The sequence below is a fragment of the Marmota monax genome, unplaced genomic scaffold (assembly GCF_021218885.2).
Source record: "Marmota monax isolate L192 unplaced genomic scaffold, Marmota_monax_Labrador192_F-V1.1 WCK01_AAM20220418_F8-fsc00127, whole genome shotgun sequence".
In the NCBI taxonomy this organism is placed as follows: domain Eukaryota; kingdom Metazoa; phylum Chordata; class Mammalia; order Rodentia; family Sciuridae; genus Marmota; species Marmota monax.
The window spans coordinates 2,084,830-2,111,199 of record NW_026692894.1 but is presented as its reverse complement, the minus strand read 5'-3'; the positions used below and the strand labels follow the sequence as shown (position 1 = coordinate 2,111,199).

At 51.4% G+C, this 26,370-nt stretch overlaps 1 long non-coding RNA gene across 2 annotated transcripts in view; it reads left to right on the top strand.

The window, feature by feature from the left end:
- The window catches only part of LOC124096768 (uncharacterized), a 65,826-nt gene extending 56,574 nt beyond the window's left edge, over window positions 1-9,252 (top strand). The window contains exons 3-4 of one of the 2 annotated variants that reach the window (XR_009227358.1): window positions 6,267-7,254; window positions 9,076-9,252. This is a non-coding gene — a long non-coding RNA (uncharacterized LOC124096768). Of the gene's footprint in view, window positions 1-6,266; window positions 7,705-9,075 lie in introns of both variants that reach the window. The other variant, XR_006852997.2, reaches the window with a different exon arrangement.
- The last annotated feature ends 17,118 nt before the right edge of the window (window positions 9,253-26,370 follow it).

Below are 26,370 nucleotides of genomic sequence, written 5' to 3'. Positions count from 1 at the left end.
TTTGCATATAACCTAGGCAACATCTCCATGTACGCTTTCAATCATCTCTAGATCGCTTATAATACAAAATACAATGTACATGCCATGTAAATAGTTGTTAAACTGTATCGTTTAGGGAATAAGACAAGGGAAAGGATCCTGCATATGTCTGGCATGGAAGTATTTTTTTTTTTTCAAATATTTCCAACCAGCACCGAATTGAATCCATGAACATGAGCCCCACAGGTACCCAGGTCTGCCTCTGTATTCCTTTATACTGGTTCAAACTGGAGAAGGACAGAGGAGCCACCTACAGCCAGGGGTGCTCCAAGTCCCTGGGATTTTCCCTGGCTCAGGTGAGGAAAAGGATTGCTTTTCCACTGGCCACAGGACCCCATTGTCCTTTTTAGCATCTGGGTGATAAACCAGCCAATTTCCTGTTGGGTTGCCTGAGCCAGGAGATTTCCCACTGATGACATTTCTCCTGTGATTTGCACCCAGGGGAATCCTCCAAGGTAATTGCTATTATCACACCACTGGGAGTTCATCTTGGGAGCATTTGGGTCTTGCTGATTTAATAACCCAAACCCTGGAGTCTATGCTGTGGGGAAAACGTTCAACGTGATGTAAAGAACGAGCCAGCATCCAGCATCTTCTCCTGCAGGTCAGACCCAAGCTTACTTAAGAGAGTAAGAGTAAAAAGTGCAAGAGGAACATTGACTTGTTTAACTGACCATAGATCTTCCTGGCAATTATTTGCAGCAAAGATAGGGGCCCTTTCCAAGGTCATGGGCCTGGGCACGGCTGGGTGAGAAAAAGTGGGTGATTGGCTTTTTCAATGAGTTTGCTGATTTTTCTAGCAGGTGGATGTCTCTTCTTTCAGGCCTGGCGCTCAGCCTGGCCTCCTGGACCAGCTGTGTCTGGATGAAGGCAAAGATGAGGCTCCTGCCCTGGAGCCTGGAGCAGCCAAGACCTTGAGCCCAGACCCCAGCTCAAGGTGGATCCCCCACCGCGCCCTCTCGGAGGAGGCAGCCTGGAGGAGCAGCAGGCCACTGGGTGGGGAGCAGGGTGGGGTCACAGCGCCTGCGTCTGGGCTCGCATGGCCCACGATGGTTCCCTGGTTGGGCTCCACCCGACTTCCAGACTCGGATTCCCCATACGTGACCCAGAGGTGGTTTCATGGGGTGGAACCTTCCATTTTCAGATGAAGACGTTGAGGCCTGTGGGAGCATCCGTGACCTAGGGCCTCCGGTCGTTTCCTAACTGGATTGCTTCAGGCCAGTGTGGCCGTCCACCCTGTGGGAAGGCGCTGGGAGGCATGGCCTGCATCTTGTCCTCAGACTTGACCTTGGGCAAGTGCTCGGGTCTCAATGACGAATGATTGACTCACTGTGTGAACGAGTGGATGCACGGACGGAGTGGCAGCCGACCCGGGATGCCCAGATCCAGGTCTGGGGCTGGGTGGCACCTGGCTCAGGTAAGCACTGATACACAGTACCCAGCGTCATGGCGGAAGGACCCCGCTTTTCCAGTTACAGGAAATCTGGGTGAAGGAGCATCAGGGAGACCATGGCCCTTGGACTGCCCTGCAGACTGGGGCAGGCACGGGAGCGCCAGTCTGGGGGAATGTCACCCCACACGAAAGGGATCTCTCGCTAGTGACTCTGCCCTCTGAATCAGAGCTGACGGGGCTGAGTGACCAGGTGGGTGGCGATAGGGTGACCTATCTCATCCTCCTTTGTAGTATAGACTTGTCTTCCTCCTGACTGGAGGAAAGAGGCAAAGACCATTTTTATTTATCCCCTCAATGGGCTTGAAACCTCTTTCCTGCCCTCTCATATCCTTTCTTTGCATCCCCTCTATCTCTATCCCCCTTTATTGAGTCTAAGGCCACTTGAGTGTACAGCCTGAGAGTGGCATCTATCTGGAGTTGTGCAGTGTTCAACCAGGGTAGCTGTATATAGCAGCCCTGAAAGACTCCCAGAGATTCAGAGCTCTGAGACCCTAGAGAGCCTGGATCATAATCTCTCAACTTAAAAGGGAAGAAATTGAGGCTCCATGTGGAGAAAAGATTTTTTCAAAGTCTTTGTGTTCATCAGCTTTGTGTCACTATGACCAAAAATGCCTGACAAGAACAGCTTGGAGAAGGAAGATTCATTGTGGCTCACAGTCTCAGAGGTTCAGTCTATGGTCCATCGGTTCCAAGGGAGAGAAATCGTGGTGGAAGCTCATGGCAGAGGAGAGCTGCTCAGCTCATGGCAGCCAGAGAGCAGAGAGAGAGAGGGGAGGAGGGGGGAGTGGGGAGGGAGAGAGAGGGGACGTGCCTGGGGAGAAGAAGAAATCTTCCAGGGCATGCTCCAACTAGGATCTCCTCCAACTAGGACCCACCTGCCTGTCATTTTTACCACCTCCCAGTAAATACATTCAAATTACGATCCATCAAGTGGATTAATCCACTGAGGAGGTCAGAGCCCTCATCATCCAATCTTTCCACCTCTGAACACTGCAGCGTTGGCTAGCTCATGAGCACTGTGCAGCCACACCACGAGAGCCAGGCTCAGTGACTTGATGACCTGTTGGAATGTCAGCCAGCAGCTCCTGGGTCTGTTCACGAGTTGGTAATGGGGTTCAGGTCAAGGAGGTAGAGATGGGGACGTCCCCGTGCTTCCTTGCAGGGTAAAAAGCAGACGTTCGACATGCTGGAGTGGACACTGCGGCTCCATCCCACGCCGTGGGCGTGACCTTGGGCAGATTCTGCAACCTTTCTGGGCTCCGGGTTTTTCAACTATCCTCATCCCATTCCCCCACCCCCATCTAGTGAGGACCAAACAAGGTGATGCCAACAGGAAGGGCCTGGCTGGCACCGGGTGCGAGTTCCCTGTGGTCTCACTGCCCCCGCCAGGGCCTCCTCCCAGCCTCTGAGCCCGTGTTCTGCATGTGTGTTACGTCTCTTCCCCACGGAAGCCATTGAAAGGCAGGAACTGTTGCTGGGAAGAGATAAAACCCTTGGCACCACTAAGCCATTACCAGAGATGTTTAACCAGCCCGTCCGCGGGCGGGAGGACACGCATGAGAGCGTTTTATCTTTCTCCCACAAAGGGAGAGCAGAGCCCGGTGCCAGGCCCGGATGAAGGCTGGATTTCTTTTCTTTTTTTTTTTTTTTTTTAAGAAGACATTTAGGATTCTACTGATGCTTTGCTAACTCCCAGTCAAATCACGACATCAAGGAAAGAAAAACTCCATTTTCTGCTAAGATGTTGAAATGGCCCTTGCCAATTAGGCTGTGAGCTCTGGGCGGCGGGGGCCCGGGCAGGCAGCCTGGCACCGGTGCATCACGTCTGTGCGCTGGATCCCGTGAGCCCAGGACACTGCAGGAGTAGACACTCCAAGCCTACCTGGCACGACTTAAGTGAAGGGAGAGGCCTCCAAGGGCTCCCTCCTTGTCCCCCTCTGCTGTCCCAGGATGTCCTAGAAGAGGCGTGTGAACTGTCAGTGACTATCACTGTCAGTGTACATCTACTTCAAATTAGCAAAGACCACACTCCCATGACATCACCCACGAGAAAGACTGCAAATACCACCTACCTGGGGCCTCCACTCCCCAGCCTCTGCTCCAGCTGCTGCTCCTGAATTAACTCATTTAGTCTCTATGCAACTGTGGCAGCTTGAAGAAAGGTCCCTGGGTCTTCCCACTTCTCACAAGGAGAGGGAGTCTTGCTCTCATCACCTTGAATCTAGGCCAGTCCTGCGTCTGCTCTTACTAGTAGAATGTGGTAGAAATAGGCTGGGGCACTTTCTGGATCAGGCCTTCAAGACCGGCAAGACTTCCATTTCTTGGCATGCCCTTTTGGGAGTCCTGGGACATGAAGTAAGAAACCTGATTAGGCTGGGTACGCCTGTAATCCTAGCTTCTTGGGAGGCTGAGGCAGGAGGAACCCCAGGTTTGAGGCCAGCCTCGGCAACGTAGTGAGAATACATCTCAAAATAAAATATAAAAGTGGCTGGGGATGTAGCTCAGTGGTAGAATGCCTGGGTTCAATCCCTAGTACCTAGAACCATGAATAATAATAAGCAGCAGCAGCAGCCTGTCTAGCCTGGGACTGCCGTGCTCTAGAGAGGCCATCAGTGAGCACTCTAATTTGCAGTTTCAGTGGGGCCTAGCCTTTCAGTCATTCCAGCCAAGATGCCTGATACATGCCTGAAGTCATCTGGGACCTTCCAGGCCAGCTGACTATGGCCCGAGTTGATGCCACGTGGAGAAGAAGCTCTAACCAGCCAAATTCAGACTGAGTAACCTCCCCACAAAGTCATCAGATAATGGGTGGAGAAAATGGCTTTATTATGGAGCAATCCGTAAGCAGAGCCACCACTTTGGAGGAGGACACAATGGAGTGCCATTTTACAGATGAGAAGCTGAAGATGCAGAAAAAGTTAGTAGTTTGTCCAAGGTCACACAGTGCTTAGCAGTAGAGCCAGGATTCAAAACCCAGATAGCCTGGCTCTGAAGCCTGAGCTCCCTAAACCTGGTCCTGACCACTCTCACATCCATGGCAGATCCACCCCACCAGAGGCCAAGGCTGCTGGAAGCCAGGGGCAGAATTTTAGCCCCACTCCTGGCATGGAGAGGTGCTTAATGTTTGCTCAGAGTGGAACAGGGTGGAGAAATGAAGAGAGGGAGAGATGTGTGGACGAATGGGTGGATGGATGAGTGGTGGGTAGGTGAATGGGTGGGTGGATGGATGGGTGGGTGGGTAGGTGGTAGATGGTAGATGGATGGGTGGATAGATAAGTGGATGGATGAGTGGGTGGGTAGGTGGATGGGTGGGTGGGTGGATGGGTAGGTAGTAGATTGTAGATGGATGGATAGGTGGATGGGTGGGTAGATGGGTGGATGTGTGGACTGGTGGGTGAATGGGTGGATGGGTGGGTGGTAGATGGTAGATGGATGGGTGAGTGGATGGGTGGATGGGTAGATAAGTGGATGGATGAGTGGGTGGGTAGGTGGATGGGTGGGTGGATGGGTAGGTGGTAGATTGTAGATGGATGGGTGGGTGGATGGGTGGATAGATGAGTGATGGATGAGATGGTGGATAGGTGGATGGGTGGGTAGATGGGTGGATGTGTGGATTGGTGGGTGGTAGATGGTAGATGTATGGGTGGGTGGATGAGTGAGTAGATGGGAGGATGGGTGGGTGGGTGGATGAATGTATGGATGAGTGGGTGAATGGGTAGATAGATGAGTGGATGGATGAGTAGTGGGTGGGTTGATAGATGGGTGGATAGGTGGATGGGTGGGTGGGTGAATAGATGGGTGGTAGGTGGTAGATGGTAGATGGATGGGTAAGTGGATGATTGGGTAGATAGATGGATGAGTGGGTGGATAGGTGGGTGGATGAGTGCGTGGGTGGGTGAATAGGTAGTAGATGGGTGGTAGGTAGTAGATGGTAGATGTAAGGGTGGGCAGATGGGTGGGTGGAAGGACAGAGGAAAGGAGAGATGTTCAGAACAGTGGACAGATGATGGACCCGAGGGCTGTAAAGCCTGAGGAACGTGGAGGAGCCTGAAGTGTCGGGGACGTGAGCTTACTAGAGGTTCCACGTGGGGAGGAGGGAAGCATGAGTGATGTAGGGGCCTTGAAGGTGAGGAAGCCAACACCAGGCCCAGGGACAAGGCCCCCCTGACTGATCCTGTGGTGCTGGGCCATGGCTTCTCTTCTCCAGGGCCACCCGCGGAGTCTCCAGTAGAGAGGGGGTTGATTTGGAGACTCATATTCTGGTGTCATGTGCTGCCTCCATTCCATTTGAGGCACAGTCTTGACAAGGACCCAAAAAAGGGGCCACCAGGGAAATGGATGAATCAGGTGCCGGGGCGTCCTGTCACTGGCTGGACACTAACTTTACCTCTGAATGTCCCAATTGCTCAGGGAAAAAAAAAAAAAAAGATCCAATGTAGTTAAGGGTTCTGATTCGGGGGACACTGGGGCACTGATTGGTGTCTTAGACCCGAAACCAGCACCTACGATCACTACATGTGCAGAAGGTCTTCTCCGGCCCTCAGACACATGCACCCCGCTTTCACTGTTGGGGGCCCTGCTCGGGAGCATCGTTCCTCCTGAAAATCTCAAACGTGCCTCGACTTGCGTCCTCTAGTCTCAAACATGAACCCTCAGTCCTGGAGGTTTTGTCTTCTTCCCAGAGGGGTCAGTGACCCAGATCTTCCAAATCCCCAGAACCTTCTAGAGAAACGGGAGTCCCTGGGCTGGTTCTAACAATGGTCTTCTTTTTAAGATTGTAGGCAAACAGAAAAATTTAAATCATCTTGTCCAAGCGTATTTTTACAAGAAGATTGAAAACGCCCGCCTCAGTGGACATTCCCACTGGCGGCCACAGCAAGCTTCCAGGATGCCATCGCCATGGTGCCGACGGCCAGGGTATGGAGTTGGTGGAAACAGATCAAAGGAGGTGAGCAAGCTGATGTCGGAGAGATGAAGACTTTCCCAACAAAGAAGGTGGTCTCTGTTCAGAATTCAGAAAGAGCCATTTGTCATTCTGGGGGACTCTGCTCCGTAGAGACTCTTACAAAGGACGTTGGATAACATAAGGAGTGACCCATAGATGTCCACTGTCTGTGACCAGGACAGCAGTTTAGGAGCTACTGGAGAGGGGGATAGTACATCCATGTCCAGCCACCGCTTCCCGGCCTCCTCTCCCCTGGGTCTCACCAAGGCAGATCTGGGGAGAGTGCTGGATCCCGGGCTAGGCTGGCTCAGCCAGTCTCCATCCGGGCATTTCCCCTCCTCCCCAGGGCACATGCATTTCATTCACCAATCTCTGCGCAAAGAACTAATTGACCTCACTTCCACTCAAATGAAGTGCTGATCACTGAACAAGGAACTACCCTGCCAAGCCAAGGCCAGAAATAAATTATTTTTAGAAAGTTATAATTTGAAGCATCTGAAGATGGGCTTCTCCAGGGAGTAGAGAAAGAAAGACAGCTAAATCCAGACGTTCCACCATTCCCCCCATGCACTCCATCTTCCTCACCCCCTGGACCTTTGTGCTTTCTGTTCCTTCCACCTGGAACGTCCCCCTGGGCCTCGCCTCTTCCAGGCACGACGCCCTCTGTCCTTCAAGGCTCAGACACTCCCCATCTCCCCATCTCGGCAGAAGCTCTCTAACAACAGGTCCTCTTGGCTCATCTCAAAGATTTGCTCTGTGGCTCTGGAGCCAGTGGCCTGGGCTCAACCAAAGACTCTGGGTTACCAGGTTGATTCTGGTGAGTTACTAAATCTCTCTGTGCTTTAGAGTCCCCTTCCATGACAGGAGGACCATCGATCACCACATCTGCCTGGTAGGGTTGTGAAGAGAATTGTCAAAGGCGACAGCTGTTCACTGTGATCATCATCCTTCCCGGGGCTGCAAGGTCAGGGCTGGGCAGCTCAGACTGGCTCCTGAACTGAACTGTGGGAACAAGCAGTTGGCAGCAGTCCCCTGGGAAAGCAGAGGCCCCGAGAGAGCTCCAAGAGAAACAGGGAGCCCAGGTAGAGGGTGGGGCTGGGAGTCCTGCTAATTCCCGCCATGCAGAGGTCTCACCATGGCCAAGATCTACCTGCCAACACTACGTCCTCACACGCAGAGTCCAGACGAGATTCTCACGGGCAAACCCCGACTTCACCTTCCCACCATCACGTAGAACGTAACATTCTACACCAACTGAAGCATGTGGGTGAGCAAAATGTGCAGCTAAATGACTAAGAAACGATGAGTTTTGAATATTTATTACTTTTCTTTTTGATATAATGCTTAATCATTAGTTGACAGACTATAATGTTCAATAATGGCGGCATTTAACAAGTAGCTGGCAAAATTCCTGAAACTCTAACAAAGGGCTTTCCCCTCATTAGGAACCCTGTGGCTCTCTGAGGCACGCTTCCACCTCAGGGCCTGTGAGTCCGCTTTCTATGACTGTGATAAAATCCCTGAGGGAAATCGCCTTAAAGGAGAAAAAAATTGTGTTCTGTTCACAGCTTCACAGGCTTAGTCCACGGTCCCTGGCTCTCTTGTCTGGGGCCTGTGGTGAGGCAGAGCTTCATGGCTGAAGGGCATGGCTGAGCAGAGAGGCTTGCTTCATGGCAGACAGGAGGCTCAGAGAGAGAGAGAGAGAGAGAGAGAGAGAGAGAGAGAAAGGGAGAAATCAGGACAACTCGGAGCCTTCAAAGGGACACCCACTATGACCTTTTCTTGCACCTTTTCTAGGCCATCTCCTGATGTTTCCACCACCTCCCATGGCACCACCAGCGTGGGACCGTAACAGGCCCTCCCTGAAGTTCCTCCCCAGCATCTCTTAGTCACTTAGGAAAAGATCTTCTCTGGCCATTCTGTGTAGGACCGCCATGCCCCCCACCCATGCTTCCTGGCTCCCAGTTCCGTTTCCTTTCCTCCAACATACTCTGTGTTGGCCCCTCGTCCATCTTCCCCACTACTGGGAGCTCCAAGAGGAGACGAATTCCCGTCCCTTGCATTCATGGGTCCCCAGTGCCTAAATCGTGTCTGGCACATAGTTATTCACAAGAATATATTTAGCACCTATCTACAGCTCCTCACGGTCTACAAAATGCAGCCACGATTTCTATCCCATGGGTTCTTACCAGCAGGGAAATTATAACAACTCCTGTTCCCTCTCCCATGAGAGAATCTATGGACACTTAGAGATAAAAGTGACTTTTCCAAGGCCACAGTCAGAGAACCTGCTGGAACTAGCAGTCAGCTCTTGACAGCTCAGCCAGAACTCTGCCCCCAACACAGCAATGCCTCCAGGGAGAGCTCCACAGGGCATGCCCTCTGGAGCCCGGGAATGGGAGGATCCGACTCTGTGTGGCCTCTCTTGAGGCCCCTAGTGAAGGTCTTGGGACACATTAATTGCTCAATTAACAGATTTCTAAGTTGAATTCAGACTTTTCTCCATGGCCCCCTCTCTCTCTCCACCCCAAAGTCCCATCCTTTCTACCTACAAGGTCTCCCGATCAGCCCTCAGGAAGTTCTGATGAAGAGATGAGGGACCCACTTTGTCTGCTAAGGCTTAAAATATGTTTTTCAGGTCACACGCCATCGGAGGCATCTTGGATTCCTAGCACAGCACCTAGAGCCCGAAGGCGCTCAGTAAATAAATGTTGAATGAATGAATGAATAAATGAAGCGTGTGCGGACCTGAGAGAGGGAACGCTGCACGGATGGTGGAATTTCCGACACCCTAAGAGGAAAGGGCAAGAGTTTTCTGGAGCATGGAATTGGGGGGGGGGGGGCTGGGAAGGCCTGGGGGTGGGAGGCCAGGAACCTCCCTTCCCCCTCTCAGCTGCCCTAGGATTAAACAGTATTTGAAAGGTGGAACAGAGTGGGTGGTTCCTTTTTCTGAAGGCTGGCAGGCCCGAGGTCTGCTCTAATCGCCTTGTTTTTCTGGCCTGATGGGCAGAGGAGTGGAGGGGAAATTGGCAGGCAGGGAGCCAGGCTCCACGGGTTGCCAGTGAGAAAATGAGATGTCAGCTGGAGGGAAGGAATTAATAAAAGGAAGTGGACCCTCCTGACCCAGCCGCAGTTTCTGGGAAGCTCGGGTCTACCCAGAGGCCAGGACAGAGCAGGCGCCAATAGGCAGGGGGGCTGGGCCAGGGTTTAATGGCTCCCAACTCCTCTGCGGGTCTCTGGGTGATCACAGGGAGATGCTGGCTGTTCCCCAGATGCTTTTTCTGGAGACCCAGAGACCAATCAAGGACAATCCAGGCCACCCTAGAGCCTTAGCTCCAGACACTGGGAGGTTCCTTGAGAGTGGCAGTGTTCCCCAATCCTGGGCACCACCCAGCAGGCCTTGTTCCAATGAAGAGCTGCCCACCCCCCAGTTTCTAAGCCTTGCTGTGTTGGTCTATTTCCTGTCATTAATAACAATAGCACAGACCCGAGAAGTTACAAACGGTGACTCTGGTTCACGGTTCTGGCCCCTAGTCCAGGGTCCTGAAGTGGCATGGGGCGTGGCATGGCAGAGTCAGGGAGCCCTGGTCTCTCTCTTCTTTTGGTCCCCAGTTTTCAATCATGGGGCCCTCTCTGATGACTTCATCTAATCCTAATTAACTCCCTGAGGCCTCACCTCTAAATTCCATAGTAGGCAGCCTGTCATCTCGGCAACTTGGGAGGCTGAGGCAGGAGAATCATAAGTTCAAGGCCAGCCTCAGCAATTTAGTGAGACCCTGTTTCTAAAAAATAAATAAAAGGGGCTGTGGCTGTGGCTCAATGGTAGAGCACTTGCCTAGCATGTGTGAAGCACTGGGTTTGATCCTCAGCACCACATATAAATAAGTAAATAAAATAAAGATATTGTGTCCATCTATAACAAATAAATAAATAGGGCTGGGGGTGCAGCTCAGTAGCATAGTACTGGGTTCAATTCCCATATCAAAATAATAAATAATGACAGTCATTTTCCACCTATTACTACTTTACAATGGGGCTTAAACTCCCAACTTGTTTCAGAAGGTTCAAACCACACCAGCCACAAATCCCCAGGTGGGCTGCTGCTGCCTGAGGGACCACACTTTGAGAACTATGCCCTAGGCTGTTCACTGGCCAGGATCCCCGGGAAGGTGGGTGTCTGAAGGCTGAACCTTAGCCTCCAGATAGCCAAGGAGCTACTACAGTGTGAGGCCCCCTGCAGCAGAAGAGCTGGGTCCCTTACTAGAATGGAGATTCCCAGGCTCTAGGACTCAGCCTCTCTGGGGATTGACCCAGTTCTTCAGTTGTTTCTAAACTAATCTCAGTTGGAGAGGCACCACCCCCACGGCCTCCTGTGTTGCAGAGGAGTAATCTGAGGCCCAGAGAGGGGGCTTGCTGCCAAAGGCCTCACCGATAATGAGCCACCAAACTGAACCCAGGAAGGGCCGAGTTCCAACAAGGGAAACATAACCCAAGGTCAGGGTGAGCTCACGTTGCTCCCGGAGTCTCAAAGCCTGACTGGCAGGAGGCCCCCGAACTCCTTGTTGAGGTGCACGGGCCGCAGGGCCTGACCACCTGAGCCTGCCGTCCTCCCTGGCATGGTTTGCAAACCTGCGGGACACCCTTCCTGCTTCGGGAGGTTCCCCGTCTCAGTACTGGTGCTGTTCCCTCTGTGAAGCTGTCACCCCCTACCATGGGTAGACACACGGTCCTCGGTGCTATCAGTGACCTCGCCATTTGTCCATGACTGTTCTTACCCCTGTGAAAATGACCAACTTATTAAAAGATCAGAGCTGCCCCACAATCCAGGGATGTCCATGCTGCTCGGGGGCTCACCTCTGCTGTGCTGGGTACTAGGTGGGGGAAGGACCTTGGGATAAGTCCACCCAAGAGAAGAGTTAGGGGACAGGATGGAGAAGCAGAGGGGCTGGAGAGCTGTTGACTCTAATGCACTCAATGCCCTGGGGACCCAGACCTGTGCCCCGAGCTGCGGTAGAGACACATGCAAATCCTGTTGGGATTTTCCTCCAGAGAGTGTTTTCCAGGAGGAAGAGGAGGATACAGAGGATTCTTTAGGATTTTGCTCTCTGCTGTGAGATGTCATGTCTACCTCCTCCTTCCTCCACAGGACCTTCAGCAAAAGAGTCCTTTGTTTTCAAAAGCTTTTGGAGCCAGGTTTTCTGCTCATTTTCTTATGATGCCATGTTGGTGTGTGCCGTAGGAGAAGCCAGGAAAGCCCGTCTCCAGGTCTACAGGTCCTGCCATTAGTTATCTCTTGCTATGTAGCAAAAGCCCCGGAGACTCAAAGGGTTCAAACAGCAAGAAATACACTCAGGGTTCCGGGTGAAGACTTTGGCTGCAGGGAAGCATGTGGCCATCAGCTCTCTGGGCTTTACCACACTGTCTTTCAGGAACTTGGGTAAGCCAATCTCGTGAGCTTCCTGAGCCTTGGTTTTTCTCATTTGTAAAATGGGAATGTTGTATCAGCTCAGAGTCTTATTTCAAAGGGTCAAATAAACAAATAGATGGGAGAATGTTTTTCATAAATACAAAAACCCTCCATATCTGCAAGAAAGCCCAAGTTCAGCTTCCTGTCCCCAACCAGCTCGAGTTCTTGCTTCTGCAGGAAAATTCACACTTAGGAACACTGTGGCGACTACGATTCAGACACACACCTGGGTATTTAATCTGGCCACTCTCAAAAAAAATTTTTCCCACTGATGGTCCCATGAGACCAGCTTCTGATGCTGGAGGAAAATTCCAACAGGATTCACTTGTGTCTCCCCCAAAACTCAGGTCACAGGGCTGGGTCCCCAGGGTATTGAGAGCATCTGATTCAACAGCCCAAAGGACAGGGGTGCTGAAGCTGAGTCACTCTCCATTTTCTGTTCTATGGTCCTGTTTCTCCCCCTTTAGTGGATGTGGCGTGGTCCTGACCAGGACCCCTCTAGCGGTTCTGTGTGCCCAGCCTCCAGAATCTGCCTATTTGCTCTTAAAGGCCTACAACCCACTGGATACCCTCTTCAAAGCACTGCCTTTGGGTTGGGTTATCTATTGCTCTGTAGCAAGAGCCCCCGAGACCCAAAAGTTCAAACAGCAAGAAATAGACTCAGGGTGAAGGCTCACTTTGTGTGTGGGGTCAGCAGGCTGAAGTCTGGGGGCTTCCATCCCTTTCAGCTGTGGGTGGTCCAGAACCAAGGACTGACTAGCGCACAAGCTTCTTCATCTTAGAAATAAACATTTCAAGTGATTGATGCCCCAGAGCTCAGCAGGATGGGGCCGAGGCAAGAAAATTCCCTGAAATGCAGTCTGGCTGGCCGCCTCCCCTCTGCTGCCCCACTCACTGCCCGCCCTTCAGCCTCCTAAATCAACCATCTGCACATGAGGAAATACAGTCAATCAATAAATATATGAAAAAATGTTCAACATCTCTAGTAATTACAGAAATGCAAATCAAAACTACTCTAAGTTTTCATCTCACTGCAGTCAGAATGGCAGCTATTAAGAATACAAGTAACAACAATAAGTGTTGGCGAGGATGTGGGGAAAAAGGCACACTTATACATTGCTGGTGGGACTGCAAATTGGTGCAACCAATATGGAAAGCAGTATGGAGATTCCTCAGAAAACTTGGAATGGAACCACCATTTGACCCAGCTAACCCACTCCTGGGTTTATACCCAAAGAACTTAAAATCAGCATACTACAGTGCTGCAAGGCATATCAATGTTTACAGCAGCTCAATCACAAATAGCTAAACTGTGGAACCAACCTAGGTGCCCTTCAATAGATGAATGGATAAAGAAACTGTGGTATACAATGGAATATTATGCAGCATTAAAAGAGAATACAATTATGGCATTTGTAGGTAAATGGATGGAACTGGAGAATATTTCATGCTAAGCAACATAAGCCAATCCCTGCAAACTAAAGGCTGAATGTTTTCTCTGAGAAGTGGATGCTGATCCATAATGGGGGCAGGGCATGGAAAGAATGAAGGAACTTTGGATTGGGCAGGGGGGAGTGAGAGGAGGGGAGGGGGCCCAGGGGTGGGAAGGATGTGGAATGAGATGGACATTCACACCCTATGTACGTGTATGACTGCACTACCAGTGTGACTCTGCATCATGTACAGCCGGAAGAATGAGACGTTGTGCACCACAAAATGCATTCTGCTGTCATGTATAACTAATCATCAACCATTTGCACAGGTATCCTCGGCTCCAGAACTGCTTCCCAGGACTGGCCTAAGCCATCACCACCCAGGCTCCCTTCAGAAATGAGCAAGGTGGCATTGATGGCCCATTGAGAGCTGCAGAAAGAACAGAAGAAACCACGTCTGTCTGTTTCCTCTTGCTGATCCTCCCCAATACCGTCATTGGGGGAGGGGATTAATGTTCAGTTTACCTTTTCTTTAACATAACCAACTTCAACTTTTTGAGGCTTAATTGGATCTATTCTTGGATGTGACAAAAAGTCAGTGGGAAATGAAAGGGGCCCATCAAGGAAAAAAACAACAACATTCCAAGTGAATAATTTAAGATCACATCCATAATTAATAGCATTTGGCATGCTTCCCTGGAAGCCTAATCATAGCGAGGGATGTGCTAATTAGAGCAGTTTGGTGCGAATCAATGGCGCAGGTGTGGGAAGGTGCCTCTGTTCTCCACGCGGTGGCCACCGAGGAGCGCTCGTCCCTGGGGTCGGCGGGGCTTACCTCAGAGCTGGGTGGGCTCCATGTGGTGTGGAATGAGTTTTCTTGTTTTTGAGGATGTGGACGGATGTGTGTGTTTGATCGTGGGACACGGCAGGTGGGAGCTGGGAAAGCACTTTAGGGGACCGTGGGGACATAGGAGAAGCCAACAGGGCCCAGAGGTGAGGAGAGGAGCTCCTGCTTCCCAGTCTGCGCTTGAGGCACAGTGGGACGGCAAGGTGACCTGTGGAAGAGCCAAGTTGCATCCTAGGAAAGATGGGACAAGAGCGTCCTCCACCCGTGGCTCCACGCCACCTCTCCACCCCTGGGGGCCAACTGCACACTCCACCCAGGGACCTTCCTTGATGCCTGACTTCTGGTTGGATTACCACATGGGGAGCCATGGAGGAGGTTGGAGGGAGGAGGAGAGAGGCTCAGGTAGTTACTTCCTGAGGACTCGCTGTGATGTGGCCACCTGACCAGGGTGAAGAGTCCAGCACCTACAGGACAGCCCTCTCCCCGGGCCTTTTCTGCCTCAGAATCCACTGACCTGCCCTCAGGTTGAGGGGTGCAGCCCCCTATCGGTACCACCCTGGCCCCCCGCCTTCTTCTTCTGCTCTCCAGTCTTCACACATCTTGGAGATTTCGTCAACTCTCTTCAAATGATCCTAATTTGAGGGTGACGTCTCTTAATAGCTCTGGCAGGACCCTGATAGAGATCATTTAAAAAGAACTCGTTCACAAGAGTGACATTCTTTTCCCATAATTGGAACTCTGTCTTAAAAGCCATCGTTTCTGCAAACACTCTTTTCCTTTTGAAGGGAAATCTTCATAAAATGTGCCCCTTAAGTCCCCTGCCATCTTAAAGGAAAGTACACATGATTTAAAGGCTGCTCTTGACAAACTCTTCACGGGCATCTCTTGTACCACGTGGGGCACAGCAGACCTCAAGGACTGTTATGGATTGAACCGTGTCTCCACAGAGGCTTACGGCAAGGCACCAACCCTCAGTACACCTTTATTTGGGAATGGCCTTTAGGGAAGGTATGAAGATTAAGTGAGGTCACCAGGGTGAGCTCTCCCCTAGTACAACTGTGTCTTGAGAGAGAGAGAGAGAGAGAGACCCGAGCCCTGTGTGTGTCTGCATTCCCACAGGGCCATGTGAGGATACAGCCAGAAAGTGCTAGAATCCAGCCCTGCTTGTGCCTGAATCCTGGACACCCAAGAACTAAGAAAATAAATGTCTGTTGATTAAGCCATCATCTGTGATGGTTTGTCGTGGCGTCTGAGTAGGCTGAATCAGGAACTCAGGAACTGTTTGTGTCTGCCTTTCTTCTAGAAGGTTCTAGATTTCCATGCCATCCTTCTTTGGTCTTAACTCTCCTGGTCAGTTACTACTTCTTACTGCTACCTGGCTTCTTCTCACTTAAGTCTTATTTGTTGCTTACCAGTATTAAAAGGGCCCGAGCGACCAGAAAAAATCAAGTTAGGTATAATTGTGTGCAAAGCAAGAGTTAACACGTTCTGAGTGAGGACCCAAGTGGCTCTTCCTGGAATAGCACGTGTATTTTAATGCATGGACTTTATCGTGACCACTTTCTTAGATGTCCAGAATCATCATTTTCTCCCTCTGAAATCCTTGTTGCATTCTGGAGTGGCGGAGCCTGCCAAATCAACGTCCTGGGATTAGTGGGGTGTCCTAGCCAATTTTTTCTTTCTAACCAGTTTGGTTCACAAAAGGAAACACAGTGAAATCTCAGGTCTTATAGGATCAGGTCTAGTCTTTCTTCCCTAGGATCTTTGGATTTGAAATGATGGGGAACATCATTTCTGGGCCCATGGGTAGAAGATTCTGGATTCACTTGTCCACGGGGGCTCCCAGGGGATTTGGTTAGCAGCCGGGACCCTGCATTAGCCATCCTTTGACTGGGTCTGAACGGCTCTGTAGCCAGTCAATAGGTGTCGATTTTATTAGGTGCCACTGGGTAATGGTGTGTGGGTCTCCCCTCCCCCACCTCCTTGGCTTGTAGTGCTCATTGGCAGAGACAGCTAATCAATGGCTGCTCCTCACCAGCCCCACAGATATCGACTCAGGGCTTGGGAAGACTTTATAAGGAGTCATTGGGGGGATTCTTTCAGTTCAAATTGAATTGTGGGCCATTAAATCTCTTTAGTAAAAGACTGTGCCTCGTATCATATGCCAGGGCTCCTTCTGAATTTTTAACCAGCGTCGGAGAACATTCAGCCTTTGCTAGAGCCATCTCAGCAGGTCCCGGGTTTTTCTTTCCTGGCAGATCTGGTTAATTGTTATAGATTTTCCAGAAGGAAAAAGCATTTGGAGTTTGGAAAGGGCAGGCTTTGTTTTGCTTGCAAAAGAAAACCAATTCCAGTGACTCTGCCTAGAGAGCTGGAGGGAGGAAGGAAGGGGTGAGGGACGAAAGGAGGAGAGGACGCCAGGTGAGACCTGGCCAGAGTGCCTGGCACCCAGGGTGTCTCAGAGGAACCTGGACTTCTATAGACGCCACATAGGTGCAGCCACATGCATCGTGACATATGTGATCACAGACATGGGCTCATAAACACATATGTTCACGTGCCTGTGCACAAAAACACACAGGTCACGTGTGCACATGCAACCATCTGTGCATGTGCAAATGCAAGCATGCCCTCTTCTTCCCTCCTGCTGGGTCCATCCTGCCCAGGTCCCCTCTTGCCCGCCCTGCCTGAGTTTCAAGCCGAGAATGAGGACGTGCCCCACAGTGGCCGGAGGCAACAGGGAGGTCTCATTACCAGGGAAAGGAGCACCCCAGCGCCATCACTGCTAACTCTGTGACATTAGGTGAGTTATGTAATTTCTCTGCCTCGGTGTGCTCATCTAGAAAACAGGAGGAAGTCATTACATAACAGGGTCATTGTGCAGAATTAGACCGTGGGTGACCGTGGGTGAAGATCCTGTGGCACATCATGGTATTAATGATCTGGCCTCCTGCCTGGAATCTTTGGCGACGTCTCCCCGGAATCGGAGATGGGGGAACGTTAAAGCCCTCTTTTTATCGATGAGGACACTGAGCCCCAGAGAGGGGACGTGCCTATCCAAGATGGCCAAGTTAATCTCAGGCCGGGCCTGGACTCCTGGTCCACGACCTTCCGGTCCTGTTTTCTATTGCAGGGCCTTGGTCCAGGAGGACCCGGGGACCCCAGCCCCCACCCCAGCAAGACTGGTTCCCCGCATTTCTCTGGGCACCGCACTCTTCGCAGATCAGGGCTAATTAGAAACTGCATCCTCAGGGCTTCTCTGGACCCCTTGTTGGCTCAGGTGAAGGGAACAGGAGCCCAGAGCAGGTGCCTCGGGTCCTATGAAGGGTCACCTCCAGGCGCCACCTCCCCACCTGTCCTGAGCCTTGAGAGGCCAGGGTCTCAGGCCCCTGCCTAGCAACAGCCTTGGCTGCAGTGAGGGAAGCGGTGCATTGAGGGACGGCACCAGCCTGGGCTAGGAACCAGAGACCAGGGCCTGGGACCCAGACTCAGCACCAGAGCACGTGGTCAGGAATGCATGGAGAAACCAGGCTGGCCGTGCCCAGGGCTGTCGGCCATGGAGTCACTTGAGTGGAGCTGCCACCTGTTGGGAGCAGTGACCAGCACACCTGAGGGGAGGAACCTGCAAAGTCCCCTAGCCTGCTGGGGCTCCTGGTTAAATGACATTTGAGCATTTGCCACATGCCTATGTTGTGACAACTCTGATATGTACTCATTTTTTTATGTGAGATTTTAATCTCACATAAAGCACCCTGTGCTGTCCCCTTGTGCCACCAACACAACCACACTGACTAACATTCCATGTGATCATTTGTGTAATAGCAGGCTTCTCTTTTGGAATCAAAGCTCCATGAGGTGGAGTCCCGCCTCCCAGGGCCACTGTAACATGCCCAGGCTTTACATGTGCTCACTCATTTACCCTTCAGAATGACGCTATGGGGTAGGGTCAGTCTTTGTACCCATTTTACAGATGAGAAAACTGAGGCAAGGAAAACTGAAGTCACCAGCCCCAGGTCTGAGTGGCAGAAATAGGACTTGAATACACTTTGCAACGATGCCTCTGTCTTTTTGTCCTTGACTAGTCTGAGTCTAGGACTCCAGTGCACGTACCTTAGCTAGGAGAGTTCAGAAACGTGAGGAAGGGTGTGGAAGGGGAAGGGAAGAGAAGGAACTCTTTAATATCTGCATTAAAGAGCAGATTCCCAGTGGAATCCTGCTTGCTGGGACCAGGTGCAGTGCAGAACATGCTCCTTGGACCCGGGTGCTCTCTGGAGGGGAGGGCACTGGGGTTTTTATACATCGTCTCTCAGCCACAGGGTGGCAGCTGTTAATTCCCTCGTCCATCCAGCCTGCCATGAGCAGCCCGATGAAACTTTAGAGAAAGAGGTAAAAAGGAACAGGGGACGTTTGGAATTTGGCATCCTCAGTAGCTTCGCCTTGGTGTCAGTGGCCGTTCTGGTGGTTAAGTGTTAGGAAATATCAATGCAGCGTGCAGAAAAGTCAATAGACATATGTAAAAAGAAATCATTACGTTCAAAATTACTTCCCCCAAAGGCCCCAGGAAACTGTCGCCATCAAGGAAAGAAATGAGCCTGCCCTGGGCCTGGAGATGCCTGCAGGCTTAGGAAGCCAGCATCCCCAACTCCTTCCTCGCAGCCCAGTGACTGCCCCAGGGATGGGCTGGACTCCGTCCCATCTGCTGGGATTGGTCATTCATTCCTGTGCCCTGGGTAGCACAGAGATTCCTGCCCTCCTGAAATCTCAGTCTCCTCACCTGTCGGTGGGGAACCGCTACAGGAGCCAAGTCTCCGGAGTACCTGACACAGCACCTCGCCTCCTTGTTCTGAGTCTTCTCCTCGGCACTGTGGGCTCCGTGAATGAAGGCCCCAGCAGCTGGATGCTTAGAAGGCACTGCATGAATGGACAGGTCCCCACAAGAGTGGCTTCTAGCTCTGTTAGACACACTGCAGCTCCAGGTTGGGGGAAGCACCTGCACTTGGCCTTCCTAGTGCATCGCAATCGTTGGGCTAGTAGTTTACATGACAGTTTGTTCAGTAGCTGTCTCTTCTATTAGAATAAACCCTCCATGGTGGTGGGTCCAGCTGTCTCTACTCACTGATAGCCCCAGGGTTGAGCCCTGTCCCAAAGGGTTCCGTCCTCTAGTCCCTAAAAGCAATCTGAAATTCCGTGAGGAAGGGAACATAACAGAGTCCCCTCGGCCCACATCAGATGCCCTGGTGGAAATTCCTAGCTCAGACTTCTCTCATTCTCAGCCAAGATTTGTGACAGTGACGGGCTAGATGTCCCATTCTTCTCCTTTCATCTTTCTTGGTGATAGTATCCCCAATATTTAGCTGCTCACATAGACTTGTGAAATAAGGTCTATTTTCCTACCCATCTTGTAGGGAGGTGTGGCCGTTGGATTAATCCTGCCCAATAGGATGTCAGACAAAGTTTGAAGGACTGGTGGAAGGTGTCCCTAGAGGGTCTCTCAGCCGCTCTAGTCTGGGCTCCAGAAGAAGCTGAGCCTGCCTCCAGGGTAGAGGGTGGCTGGAGGGACTCTGGGGAGGGAGGGAGGGAGGCTGATGGGCCTGGGATCAACCGTGTGGGCAACCCAGGTAGGGTTCCACTGGGGCCTCTGGGAGACAGGGGCCATGCGCCTTAGAGTCACACTAAGTGACAAGGAGCTGGGTGCACATCCTCCAACTCGCATCAGCCGTGGCTCAGGGGCTGCCCCCGCCCTGGGCTCCTCATTCCCAGCATTCTGTTGGCCACGTGGGCAGATCTTGACACAGTGGCCACTGAAAGCATGGGCCAGGGCGTGCTGCTACGGGCAGTTGCAGGTAACCCGGGAGTGGCCTGTGGGTGGAAAACGGTGGCTACAGAGGTCATCTGGGGTCCCTCCTGGAGCAGGCAGGAAGGAGACTGCCTCGGCAGGGTGTGGTCACCATGTGGGTGGAGAGATTTCCTCCTGTGGGACCGTCGCTCTCTGCAGGAGGCTGGCCTCCTTGGCCCTACCACTTGGTGCCCATCAGTGGAGAAGTCCCACGTCTTCACTTCCAGGTGAAGACCACCTAGTGTCACAGCTGGGGCAGGGAGCTGAGCTGGCCTGTCACTTGGGCTTCCTGAGTCACTCCACCTGCTTTTTCGGAAGAGGACAATCGGGAGCTGCAGTGCCCACTCCCCCATGCGTCACTAAACTGTATTTCAGTGTCCTACCCTCACTAAGGACTAAGGTGCTGCCCTCCAGCTGTGGCCCTGGACGTCCCCATACCTGCTGGCCCCCAATGAAGCGCAGCAGTGCCCCAGGCTGGCCCATCCTTTGCTCTCCACCAATGCTCCTCCCTGGTGCCCCCTCCTGCAGCCGCCCGAGGCCCCACAGCTGCAATGAGGATAGCGAGGTCCCAGATGCGGGGCGATGGGAGACTCCCGTCGCTGCCCAGCAGCCTCTCACCACCGCTGCCTCCGCACCACCCATCTGCCGCCTGCTCCAGGCACCTGCAGCCAGGCTCCCGGCCACTCTCCACCCGCTGGGCCCCTGGCGCCTCCGTGATTGGTGGCCTGCTCAGAATCTGGCACAGATTCTTGGCACTGGGTGTCACAGGAGGGCAGTGCCAGCCTCAGACATGATGGAGTGTCCCTGGCTGCCCGGGTGCCTAGTTACCCGGCCCATCTCCAGCCAGAACCCACCTGGCTCCCTCTGCTCTCTGCTAAGAGCTGAGACCAGATGGCAAATTATCGGGGCTGATTTACAGCGACAGCTCAGTTGGCCGAGGAGTCGGCATGGAGGCCAGCGGTCCTGGAGGAAGAGGCCCCTGAGGCCAGGGAGTGGGGGAGAAGGGCAGGAGAGGGGCCCAAGAAGGGAAAGAGGGGCCCAGAGGGAGGGGTGCAGCCCTGGAGGAGAGGAGAGCGAGGAGGGGGAAGGAGCAAAGCCGACTCATAGCCGTGCCAGGCACGCTGTGCCCACGGGGCATCTGCTCCAGAGCCTGGCGGTCTCCAATATGGTAGCCACATGTGGCATTTTATCTTAAAATTAATTATAATTAGCTGTAATTAACAATCCAGTCCCTCAGTCACACTAGCCACATTCTAAGTGCTAAATGGTCACGTGTGGTGACTGCATTGGAAGACACAGACAGGGAACGTCTCTGTCATCCCAGAAATCCAGGGACTAGTACGAGGGAAAACTTGGAATGATTTCTGACTTAGTGGACTGAGCAGGGGGTGGAAACCAAAGCCACACGGAGACTGGGAGGACAAGCAGAGGGACAGGCTTGGCGTGGGGATCAAAACCTCTGCTTGGGGACATACTAAACTCAAGAGGCCATTGAACACTCAGGCAGCTGTGGCAAGTGGGCGCTTCTGTTCCTGGCGTCTGGAGTCCCTGGAAAGTCGGGGCTGGGGACAGAAATTGGAGAAGCGGCACCAAATAGGTGGTGGTTAGAGCCTCGGGATCAAAGGAGGGGTTTGGGCCACAATCCCCAAAGACAATCCCAACACCATAGTCCCAAATGTTGACATGCAGAAAGAGCAAACTCCCCAGAGTCTTGAAAGATCTTTAGATAAAATCTGAAACCCTGAAATCTCAAAATCTCGACAATATAATTATGGACAAAAATAATTTCAAAATTCTTCAGAAGTCATTTTATTTACATTTTCGAAAGGGGATTTATTTAGAAATATATACAACATGACATTTCATGGGTCACCTTGCACAGTAAAATAGGCTGCAATGTCAGACCGATTGGCAGAATCCACACTCAGGAACACTAACAACAGCAGTCACACGGGTTAGCCAACCCGGCAGTGTGGACGGTCTGATGCAAAATATATTCTTAAAGAAATAGGTCAAAAGCAAAAGGCGTAAAGGTAAAACACTCTGCTTGGTGATTGTGGATGCCCAGGTTTATTACTACAGACATTGGAAATACCACAGTGGACAACCAAGGTCTTTTGACAAAATCAATCAAAACCACAATTGGTCCCCGCACCGTGGTGCATACCTGCAATATCAGTGGCTCAGGAGGCTGAGGCAGCAGGATCACAGGTTCAAAGGCAGCCTCAGCAACCGCGGGTTGTTCAGCAACTCAGTGGGACCTTGTCTCTAAATTAAATACAAAGAAGGGCTGGGATGTGGCTCAGTGGTCAAGTGCCCCTGAGTTCAATCCCTGGTATCCCCACCAAACCCCACAATTGGTCACCATCACATAAACAGTTGTCCAATGCTGAGAGCCATAGCCAAGTAGGAGTGACACATGGCATTTTTGGTTGAAAGGTGACGCCAGCAAGCCATTGAGATGATATGATTATGTTAAGATCTGCATTCAATTGGATATTAGACCCCTGGTCCAAACAACAGGGATTTTGAGAAATTTCATTTTTCACAACTGTAGATGCACAAAAAGGATATCTCTCCTTTGGTTGGCAAGTTTCAACATTTCTACGTACGTGCTTATGCACAAAGTCACCTTGGTAATAATGCACTTTTGCTGAGTTGGACTTGCAAAAAATGCATAAAATAAAACTCCAAAGAGTTGTCACACCATTTCCACCTTCACGTTAGAAGTGATGCAAGGGTGACCTCCATGGCATAGTGAATTGTAAAAACTAATGCTGAAGTTTAAAATGTTGGTAGAAAAAATGGGAGAAAATAACCTTTAAAAATGAAGAAGAAGATTTGACACATGAAAAGAGCATCGCAGGATGGAGCATGCCCAGATGTGGGCGCTGGGGCCTCTGGTCTCAAGCTCCATCCTGAAGGCTTGCTTTGAGACAGAGCAGGCACCTCCCCCAGAGGGTACAGACGGGGTCATGCCCCCTTTCTGCATGGTGGACCTTCCCACCACCCTGTCCCCTCAGCCACACACTGCCCACCCCTCTCCCAGGCATTGCCAGGCATCCAGGTACTTGTGGAACATGAACCACAGCAGCCACCTGCGTACAACTGAGGGTGCGCTTGCCCCTCCCTGGGTCCCAGCCTCTGCCCCTCCCTGGGTCCCAGCCTCTGCCCCTCTCTGCCACCCCTTTTCTTTCGGTGGGAATTGTGAGGTTTATGTTTGGCTTTCAGGATTTCAACGTTCTGGATTTTAATCTTTTGGGATTGTGATTTGGGAGATTAGACTTTGGGGATTTTGATCTTTGGGGATTTCAATATTGGGGATTATGGCATTTGAGTTTGGGTCTTAGGGATTAAGGCGGGTATGGCTTTCCCTGGTCCCCAGGAGGGCTCGAGGGCACACTGGCCAGCTCCCACAGGACAGGGTCGCAGCCTGTCTGAAGCAGGGGTTGATGTGACGGGTGTCCAGGGTATCTGTAGCCCACAGGCAGTGAAAGTGCCAAGAGACTGGGTCACATTGGGTGTGTCACTATAACCATCAGGAGGAGGGGACAAGAGTCACCTGCTTCTTCCTCCTGGAAGAGCTACTGACCAGGTCCCAGGGTCAAGGGCAGGAGAGCCTAGAGTGATCTCTCACCCTTCAGAACACTTTATAGGAGAACATCTAGAGGAAGGGCAGCCTCCCTTCTCTGTCAAGAGCCACAGAGTGAGTATTTCAAATATTTCGCTCCAGTCTTGCAGGCTGGATGGTCTCTGTCACAATGGTTCGGTTCTGCCACTGTAGCACAGTATGTGACTGGACTGACAAAGCCAGGCAGCCGGCTGGATTTGTCCAGAGCTGCCAAGGAACTGGGGCAGGAGGAACCTCAGGAGGAGAAGGGTGCAGGCTTCACAGAGAGGATGAGAGGGCCTGGGAGTCCCCCAAACTGGGCACGAGTGACAGAGAAGTCCAATACCAGCCAGGCACTGGCGGGGCCCTCTGTGGCAGTGTGCACAGTCTGGTGCCAAGCCCTGAACTGAGCTGTGTCTGGCAGGAGGTGGAGGAGCAGGTGGTGTGGGTGTGTGCACCAGAGGCACAGGGTGGAGGAGCCGCCACTGCCCGTGAAGCCCCCTCCGCAGGTAAACCTTGGGCATCTCCATGTCTTGAAGGATCCAGGTCCCTGCAGGCTTCCGGCATAGGGTGGGGGTGCAGCACACCTAGAGGCTTGGACTAGAGACTTCTCTCCTGGAAGTTCACAAATGCCAGGGGCAGAAGAAGGAGGTGGGTCAAGGTCAAGGTAATTGAGACTGTTCACCAAGCAGTGGCTCCTGTCAGCAACCCCAGCCCCTGTGGGTAGCGTGACTGGCAGGGGCATTATGGATCCCTGCACTAAAACCACACAGGGCTCTTTACAGAGACGGAATGACCACCTAGGGAAAGCCAGGGCAGTAGTGGTGTCCAGCTCACAGAGTCACCCCTTCCTCCCTTTGTCAACATGCCCCTCCCCCATTCCTTCCTGAGCACATGCACAGAGTGTAATTCCAGCGGTTTGGGAAGCTGAGGCAGGAGGATCAGGGGTTCAAAGCCAGCCTCAGCAACTTAGCGAGACCCTGTCTCTAAGTAAAGTATAAAAAGGGCTGGGGATGTGGCTCAGTGGTAAATGCCCCTGGGTTCAGTCCCCAGTACAACAACAACAACAACAAAAATGTATTTCATTACCAAAAAAATTAAGATACATAAAAACTAAGACAACATATTTATATCATAACAAAATAGTGATATTTATGATGCAGAAAGTTTTTTTAAATAAATGATTATAAAGGCAACCCTACAGAAAATGGGTGAAGAATAGGAATAGGAAATTTCTAGAAATTTCTAGAATGTGTCAGGATGCATACAGAATTCAGCCCAGACCATTTGAGTGATGGCGGATAACAAAGGGCCAGCTTAGAGCCAGGTGGGCAGGGTCGAGGGATCAGGCAGGGACGACAAAATACCCAGAGACTGGCAAAGTAGGGGGCTGCCACCCATCCTAGGGCTGAAGGGGCAGGGACAAGGAGGGCCCTCTGAGCCCAGCAGAACTGGCACAGGGAGTGGGGCCGCCCTGCAGGAGCTGGAGCCTGAGGACATGGCAGTGCCGCAGACATGGCCCTGGGCAGGGAGAAAATGCCCTGGTGTCTCTTCTCTCACCCTCCAATCTCCTGTCCCAGCATTCCAGAAATCTACCCACAAACTCTCATGACACACAAACAGCAGTAGGAGGCTCTTCATGATGGCATTGTTTATAATGGAAGAAACTGGGAAAAATATCCACGTCCATCAATAATAACACGGGTATTAGTGAAGACTGCAGTAGCCCCTACTATAGACATGGGTGTGTGCCAGGGTTGATTCTGAACAACCTGCATGTATTATCTCACTTACTCTCACGATAATCCTTTGAGGCAGGTACTATTATTAATCTCTTTGTCAGAGGAGTAAACTGAACTTGAGTTGGGAATAGTGACATTGTGGCAGAGGTGTATGGTGGAGCACTGGAGCCATAAGAAAAGGAAGCAGGTGCAGATATGTGAGTGTGGAAGAAGTACTGCTAAAGGGACAGTGCCTTTGAAGTGTATGTATAATGTGATCCCTTTATATTTTTATTTTGTTTGTTATTAATTTATTTTAATTAGATATATATGATAGCAGAATGCATTTTGATTCATTGTACATAATTGTACATTTCTCTGGTTGTACACAATGTAGCATCACACCACAAGTGTAGTCACACATGTACCTGAGGTAATGATGTCCCTCTCATTTCACCATCTTTCCTGTCCCCATGCACCCTCCTCTCCCTCCCCTTTGCCCAATCACAGTGCCTCCATTTTTCCCATGCCCCGCCTCCATTATGGATCATCATCCACTTATCTGAGAGAACTTTCTGCCTTTGGTGTTTTGGGATTGGCTTACTTCACTTAGCATGATATTCTACAACTCCATCCATTTACCTACAAATGCCATGATTGTATTCTCTTTTAATGCTGCATAATATTCCATTGTGTATACATACCACAGTTTCTTTATCCACTCATCTATTGAAGGGCATCTAGGTTGCTTCCACAGTTTAGCTATTGTGAATTGAGCTTCTATAAACATGGACGTGGCTGTGTCACTGTAGTATGCTGATTTTAAGTCTTTTGGGTATGGACAAAGCTGGGTCAAATGGTTGTTCCATTCCAAATTTTCTGAGGAATCTCCATTCTGCTTTCCAGATTGGTTGCTCCAATTTGCAGTCCCACCAGCAATGTATGAGTGTACCTTCCCCCCACATCCTCGCCAACACTTATTGTTGCTTGTATTTTGATTACTGCCATTCTGACTGGAG